Here is an 8,345-nt window from a genome sequence, read left to right as displayed (position 1 = left end):
TGAGAGCAGCCCTCACAGTTGAGAAGCGAGTGGCGATAGCCCTGTGGAAGCTTGCAACGCCAGACAGCTACCGGTCAGTTGGGAATCAATTTGGAGTGGGCAAATCTACTGTTGGGGCTGCTGTGATGCAAGTAGCCCACGCAATCAAAGATCTGCTGATATCAAGGGTAGTGACCCTGGGAAATGTGCAGGTCATAGTGGATGGCTTTGCTGCAATGGGATTCCCTAACTGTGGTGGGGCCATAGACGGAACCCATATCCCTATCTTGGCACGGGAGCACCAAGCCGCCGAGTACATAAACCGCAAGGGGTACTCTTCAATAGTGCTGCAAGCTCTGGTGGATCACAAGGGACGTTTCACCAACATCAACGTGGGATGGCCGGGAAAGGTACAGGATGCTTGCATCTTCAGGAACTCTGGTCTGTTTCAAAAGCTGCAGGAAGGGACTTTATTCCCAGACCAGAAAATAACTGTTGGGGATGTTGAAATGCCTATATGTATCCTTGGGGACCCAGCCTACCCCTTAATGCCATGGCTCATGAAGCCGTACACAGGCAGCCTGGACAGTAGTCAGGAGCTGTTCAACTACAGGCTGAGCAAGTGCAGAATGGTGGTAGAATGTGCATTTGGACGTTTAAAGGCGCGCTGGCGCAGTTTACTGACTCGCTTAGACCTCAGCGAAACCAATATTCCCACTGTTATTACTGCTTGCTGTGTGCTCCACAATATCTGTGAGAGTAAGGGGGAGACGTTTATGGCGGGGTGGGAGGCTGAGGCAAATTGCCTAGCTGCTGGTTACGCGCAGCCAGACACCAGGGCGGTTAGAAGAGCACAGGAGGGCGCGGTACACATCAGAGAAGCTTTGAAAACCAGTTTCATGACTGGCCAGGCTACGGTGTGAAAGTTCTGTTTGTTTCTCCTTGATGAAACCCCCCACACATCTTGGTTCACTCTACTTCCCTGTAAGCTAACCACCCTCCCTTCCTCCCTTCGATCACCACTTGCAGAGGCAATAAAGTCATTGTTGCTTCACATTCATGCGTTCTTTATTCATTCAATCACACAAATAGGGGGATGACTACCAAGGTAGCCCAGAAGGGGTGGTGGAGGAGGGAAGGAAAATGCCACACAGCACTTTAAAAGGTTACAACTTTAAAACTTATTTAATGCCAGCCTTCTGTTTTTAGGGCAATCCTCTGTGGCGGAGTGGCTGGTTGGCCAGTGGCCCCCCCACCGCGTTCTTGGGCGTCTGGGTGTGGAGGCTATGGAACTTGGGGAGGAGGGCGGTTGGTTACTCAGGGGCTGCAGTGGCAGTCTGTGCTCTAGCTGCCTTTGCTGCAGCTCAACCATACACTGGAGCATACTGGTTTGATCCTCCAGCAGCCTCAGCATTGAATCCTGACTCCTCTCATCACGCTGCTGCCACATTTGAGCTTCAGCCCTCTCTTCAGCCCGCCACTTACTCTCTTCAGCCCACCACCTCTCCTCCCGGTCATTTTGTGCTTTCCTGCACTCTGACATTATTTGCCTCCACGCATTCGTCTGTGCTCTGTCAGGTGTGGGAGGACACCATGAACTCAGAGAGCATTTCATCACGAGTGCGTTTTTTTTTTTCTTTCTAATCTTCACTAGCCTCTGGGAAGGAGAAGATCCTGTGATCATTGAAACACATGCAGCTGGTGGAGAAAAAAAGAGGGACAGCAGTATTTAAAAAGACACATTTTATAAAACAGTGGCTACAGTCTTTCAGGGTAAACCTTGCTGTTAACATTACATACATAGCACATGTGCTTTTGTTACAACGTCGCATTTTGCCTCCCCACACCACGTGGCTACCCCCTCAACCCTCCCCCCTCCCCGTGGCTAACAGTGGGGAACATTTCTGTTCAGCCACAGGCAAACAGCCTAGCAGGAACGGGCTCTCTGAGTGTCCCCTGAAGAAAAGCACCCTATTTCAACCAGGTGACCATGAATGATATCTCACTCTCCTGAGGATAACACAGAGAGATAAAGAACAGATGTTGTTTGAACGCCAGCAAACATACACTGCAATGCTTTGTTGTACAAGGATTCCCGAGTACGTGTTACTGGCCTGGAGTGGTAAAGTGTCCTACCATGGAGGACGCAATAAGGCTGCCCTCCCCAGAAACCTTTTGCAAAGGCTTTGGGAGTACATCCAGGAGAGCCGCGAATGCCAGGACAAAGTAATCCTTTCACATGCTTGCTTTTAAACCATGTATAATATTTTAAAAGGTACACTCACCAGAGGGCCCTTCTCCACCTGCCGGGTCCAGGAGGCAGCCTGGGGTGGGTTCGGGGGGTACTGGCTCCAGGTCCAGGGTGAGAAACAGTTCCTGGCTGTCGGGAAAACCGGTTTTTCCACTTGCTTGCTGTGAGCTAGCTACAACCTCCTCCTCCTCCTCCTCATCTTCTTCGTCCTCAAAACCTGCTTCCGTGTTGCCTCCATCTCCATTGAAGGAGTCAAACAACACGGCTGGGGTAGTGGTGGCTGAACCCCCTAAAATGGCATGCAGCTCATCATAGAAGCGGCATGTTTGGGGCTCTGACCCAGAGCGGCCATTCGCCCCTCTGGTTTTCTGGTAGGCTTGCCTCAGCTCCTTAAGTTTCACGCAGCACTGCTTTGGGTCCCTGTTATGGCCTCTGTCCTTCGTGCCCTGGGAGATTTTGACAGAGGTTTTGGCATTTCGAAAACTGGAACGGAGTTCTGATAGCACGGATTCCTCTCCCCATACAGCGATCAGATCCCGTTCCTCCCGTTCAGTCCATGCTGGAGCTCTTTTGCGATTCTGGGACTCCATCATGGTCACCTCTGCTGATGAGCTCTGCATGGTCACCTGCAGCTTGCCATGCTGGCCAAACAGGAAATGAGATTCAAAAGTTCGCATTTCTTTTCCTGTCTACCTGGCCAGTGCACCTGAGTTGAGTGTGCTGTCCAGAGCAGTCACAATGGAGCACTCTGGGATAGCTCCCGGAGGCCAGTACCGTCGAATTGTGTCCACAGTACCCCAAATTCGACCCGGCAAGGCCGATTTAAGCGCTAATCCACTTGTCAGGGGTGGAGTAAGGAAATTGATTTTAAGAGCCCTTTAAGTCGAAATAAAGGGCTTCATCATGTGGACGGGTGCAGGTTTACATCGATTTAACACTGCTAAATTCGACCTAAAGTCCTAGTGTAGACCAGGGCTTAGTGAAGCTCTGTTTTGTCACTCTGGTTATACTATCACAATACCCCGTGGTGCCTTGTTAATCTTTCTCCTTTTATGGAATTGCTGAGGAAAAAGTGCACAACTGTTTAAATCGATCACTTTTGTTGGAATTCTAAAACACTAGCAAAATTCCAGGAGGAGACATATCTGTTAAACTGTAGTTAAGAAGATGCCTACATTCTGTTGATAACTAATGTACAAGTACTTGTATGAACCCAAAACTGTTATAGTCATCACAGTGGCAACTTTAATACCTGCTCTGGCATGTATCATACTGGGTCTGCTGGGAGGTCAGAAATGGGGGAAGGCAGAGTACCATCTCAGGAGGTCTGCAAACCCTGTTGCTCCATGGAGTCTCTTGGTGTCACCCTGTAGTGAGAGATAGGCGATAGGCTCGTAGTGGAAGCAAGAGGTGATGTCCTTAGTTCTACCACTACATTCATTCACAAACCATTTCCCTCTCATGGACCAGATGGGCATGAACCCTGGGGAGTAATGTTTCCTTCCATTGATAGCCTCCCCAGAACTCTCCAGCACACAGACCAGTAAAAGGGGTGTGCACTGAGCTAAGAATTTGGCCCTGTATCAACATGAGGAAGACACTTGTCCTATACACCATTGTTATCTATGAGAGCACTCGCCGCTCTGACAATTCTCCCACTGCTTAAACCCCCAACCCTCCAAAGACTCAAACTCACTTGTAATCTATTAGATTGATAGCTAATTAATTGTATAATTTGCTATTTATGATTCATTTTAAATCAGGTTAATGAAACATTTTCTCTTCTGCTGATATTCTAAAAAAGGCCAGTGGTAGAGGAGGAGGAATGATCACAGGAAACAAATCACTTCCTGCGGTCATTTCTCTGACCACAGCTCTGCTATTTTTAACAAATCTTATTAAAAATTACAATCCTGTCTTTTTTGGAATCTATTTTACTGAACAAGTACAAAATAAGTCGAGGCAAGAAAAAAATGCACCATTTGGAGCAGATCTTTATTGCAACCGATTTAGCAAAACAAGCCACATGGGAATGAAATGGCTTTCTGGAACACTTCTTGTGGTCATTTCTCTCTCCGTGTGGAAGAGAGGAATATTTTAAGTAAGACAGCTGCATTACTTCATACAATAATAAATTATTCTAAGCATTTTTACTCAACAGAAAGTACAACTACTCTGATGTTATTCCACTATTTGTTAATCTCTGGCTCAATATCCAGCTTTAACATATTCATTTCAAGATGTGTTTGTGCATAAGAATTATATAGTTCGCATAGAAGGGGTTGAGCAAAAATTCAGATTTGGATTTGACTTTTGATCATTCCACCATTTGAAGTCATTTGCTTCACTGGTTTTGCTTTAGCCTATTAGAGAACTACATGCAAGATGCAAAATTTCAACTGGGATCCAGGTTCAGATTCTGACCCCTTATCCATCACAGACTGGGATCTTACATGAAGAAAGAGTGAAAGTTTGATGAAAGACTGTGGCACAACAAGAGCTACAAGCAAAAAAACATAGGGGAAATGGATGGTTCAAAGAACTGATAAATGGATATGAAGATTTTTACCTCTAAGACCTCAGTATAAATTTCATCCAGGCTACTAGTGGATTGATTTGTCACCACACAATGGCTTTTTTTTTTTTTTGGTAGCCTATATAGAATAAGTAAACAATAGCTTTTCAGTTTCTAGTGGATAGTTATCCTTATTGCTAAAACATCACCATAATTAATACTTACTGGATTCCTTGTTACTGGTACCAGAATATGGTTAAATACATGTAAATAACAGAACTTCCTCTCAAGCTCTTCTGTGATTGAATCAGTGTGGGGAAGCTTTCCCTACTGCTTGCTGCCCATGCTGCTCCTCTTCTGTGGATAAATATATGATTTCACAGGGTTACCAGTGTGGCATTTTTCATGAGCACTAGATTCACTTTAAAAAAAAAAAAAACAAAAATACAAAAAAAACCCACCCCATAATATAAAATAGAAACATTTGTGGAGGAGAGTTTATAAAGTGTGTTAATAATGCAATTCTAGTAAAAGGTATCTTGGTGAAGGAAGAGACAACTATAGCTCATTATAACTATTAGCTTCAATTGGAAACAGAACTGGTCTTAAACAGGAATAACTCTGTATACGTAGGGGATATTTTTTAGCTTTAATGATAAGATACTTAAATATATTAATTACTTACCCACACTGTAAATTACAACATAAATCAGGTACTTGTTATTTATTAGAAATTTGACAATCTGAAAAATATTTTGTGCAAGGGATCTCTCTCTGTTTCTTATACCTCACCCATCACCATCATATCTGAACACCTTTCAACTATAAAGTGAGGTGACCAACAACCGTCAAGAAAAGTTACTTCTTCATTCCTCTCCCTGAGAAAAATTTGCATAGGGTGTTTTTTATTTGTTAGGATTTGTTGTTTTAAAGTGCATTGCTCTATGCTTTTGTTAGGTGGAAGTGAGATTGAAGAACTGCACTTTTCACTTGAACCAGAAAGTAGCCAGATTTGTGGTCGCCCTTATGTCATGAAGGACTGAAGGTACGTCTACACTCTGATAAAAGACCAATGGCTTGGCTGTGGCTGGCATGGAGCAGCTGACTCAGGCTCGTGGGGCTCGGGCTGTAGGGCTATAAAATTGCAGTGTAGATGTTCAGACTCAGGCTGGAGCCCAGGCTCTGAGACCTCATGTGTTCAGTTGTATAGCCCCACAGCCTGAGCCCGATAAGATCTGGGCTCTGAGACTCAGTGCTGTGGATTTTTTTAAATCACAGTGTAGACATACCTTGAGTTCCACACTCTTGGACTGGCTGCCAAGAATGTCCTATCCCATATATAAATGAGCTTTGCCCCTTACAATGAGCAATTCCTTTGTACCAAGGAGCAGAATTGTTAGGGGTAGTCAAGGTCCCAGAGCTTTGGATGATCATCCTGGACCTAGATGTCTTAGTACTTTCAAGACAAGGACTGAAATCTCTAACTTCATGTGATGTTCTGTAATGAGCCAGTACTTTTTCAGATTCTAAGACCTGGTTGTGAGCTATTAATTCACACAACTCTTGTGATTTTATTGAAAAGCACATGATATTTGGTGGGGTTATTTTAAGTTTCTCATGGGCTCATACTTACTGACACCACACATTTGTACTCATTCAAAGAAGTAAAACATTTCCCATTATTTTCAAATGGGACTGAAGCCACACAGACTTCCCTCAGTCAAAATGGCTATTATTCCCCTATAGCTAGCTTTTGAAATGCTGCTTCCCCTTACAAAGTCCGCTACTACCTGCTATTGTTTCCAATGACATTGAAGTCAAGCTGTCTTCAGAGAAGATGGCTGCTCCCTGTGCTCCTGGGCTGGGAATGGACAGGAAATTGTCAAGAGATATGGAAAGTTAGGGGGCAGGATGCAACCTAGGTGTGGGGCTATGACAGGGAAATCTTGGGGGCTGGAGGAGGCTGATGTGGGTGGAGTGGGTGTGGCAGAGAATGTGAGGGATAGGATATTTTAAGGAGAAAGCAGGGCTTGGATTGGGGGTGGAGGGCGGGAGAAGCAGGGAAGTAGTGGTGTGCTCACAAACCAAGAGCCACCTACTTGAGATGCTGAAGTGAGATGCCACTTACAGCAGAGTGTGCAAATATTCCAGAGTATGCAATTGTGCATGTCCTGCTGAATTCCTCAAGCTTGGCTCCACCAATAATTCTTCTTTTTAAAATCTCATGATTTCTGGAGGTCTGACTCGTGATTTTTGAATGTTTGCTTTTGACAATACTGTCTTAACCAGAAATGTGCTTTAGGGCCCTTGGTGCAGGCAAATCTCCCTTTGCAGTCAAGTGGAGTTTTGGTGTCTGAGCTAGGATTGCACAGGAGGCTCTTAAATTATAAAGGAATCATGCCATCCACCACTGAAAAGCAGCCCCCTGTGAGATGAAATGGAGCAGCTATTTAAGGGCACAACCCTGTTTGGTTCAGAGTGCCCCCAGCTACCACTGAAATTAATGGGAGATAAGAGCATTCAGCATTTCACAGGAGGTGCTCCGTACCTCACAGATGGAGTCTTAACAGCACACAGCCATGAGAAACAGACAAGGTGAGGCATATCTTATTTAGCTAAAACTCAAGGGGGGGGAGACGGGGAAGATTGTATATCAGTAGAAAAGGGAATGACACAAATTAATATTTAGCTAGGACACCAAAGCTAAACCTCTGAAACTTGAATGCCTTGGGAGCTTTATTGAACACAAGCAGTCGGGCCCTCTGGTTTCCATCTCATCCATACAGTGGCACCTTCTCCACCAGCACAATATCCCCTATTACAATATTGTAGTATTGTAAGAACAAAAGAATGGCCATACTGGGTTAGACCAATAGTCCATCTATCCCAGTATCCAGTCTTCTGACAGTGGCGAGTTCCAGATGCTTCAGAGGGAATGAACAGAACAGGGCAATTATTGAGTGATCCAGCTCCTGTCGTCTGGTCCCAGCTTCTGGCAATCAGGTACTGACTGAAAAGAAAGAGTGCAATCAATTGAATTGCCAGAAATAACTTTCTACGGTATCTAGATGTTGCCAGGAGTCACTGTGTCTGGAGTCAGACCTTTGTTTGATTTGTCAGTTCTGGCCAAACTGCTGTACAAGTTGGCATGGCTGCTGAGCGAACAGTGTCTTTCCCAGTCACCTTTTCCAACAGTCCAAAGTGAAGTAAAATGAATGTCCCCGGAAGAAATATGCAACTTTCCTCCTTCATAAGCATATCGTATTTTGTTCTTGTATTTGTCCCTTTCTGGAAAACAGATGCTCTCTGCTTAAACGAAAAGGAATACACTAGCATTGGGACATGAAGAAAACCGGAAATGCTTTTTGAACGTGACACTCATATTAAAGATGTATAAGTTCAGTTTCTTTCTAATAACTTTGCTCCTTTTTCCTTCCCAAAATTGTCATAATTCAGAATAAGGGAAAGGAGCTTCTCAGATTTACTCAGGTTTTCTAGGATTCCAACTACTTGGAGATTTTAAAAAGCGCAGTTTTAAGTTACTGTTTTTCCAAAATATTGCATAAAGGAACCATTATGACTGTTCAAATAGTCCTTTTG

General features: G+C 44.5%; 1 long non-coding RNA gene across 1 annotated transcript; it reads right to left on the bottom strand.

Annotated features, from left to right (window-relative positions):
- Positions 1–2,781: 2,781 nt before the first annotated feature.
- LOC311517018 lies at positions 2,782–7,749 on the bottom strand. The gene is made up of 4 exons (XR_014710564.1): positions 7,606–7,749; positions 4,971–5,102; positions 3,483–3,597; positions 2,782–2,871 (listed from the first exon to the last, which is right to left on the bottom strand). It is a non-coding gene; the product is annotated as an uncharacterized lncRNA (long non-coding RNA).
- Between the last annotated feature and the right edge of the window lie 596 nt (positions 7,750–8,345).

Source organism: Lepidochelys olivacea (assembly GCF_965140295.1).
Source record: "Lepidochelys olivacea isolate rLepOli2 genome assembly, chromosome: 1".
Taxonomy (NCBI): Eukaryota; Metazoa; Chordata; order Testudines; family Cheloniidae; genus Lepidochelys; species Lepidochelys olivacea.
The sequence above is the reverse complement of the archived record's forward strand: the minus strand, read 5'-3'. Positions and strand labels throughout refer to the sequence as shown.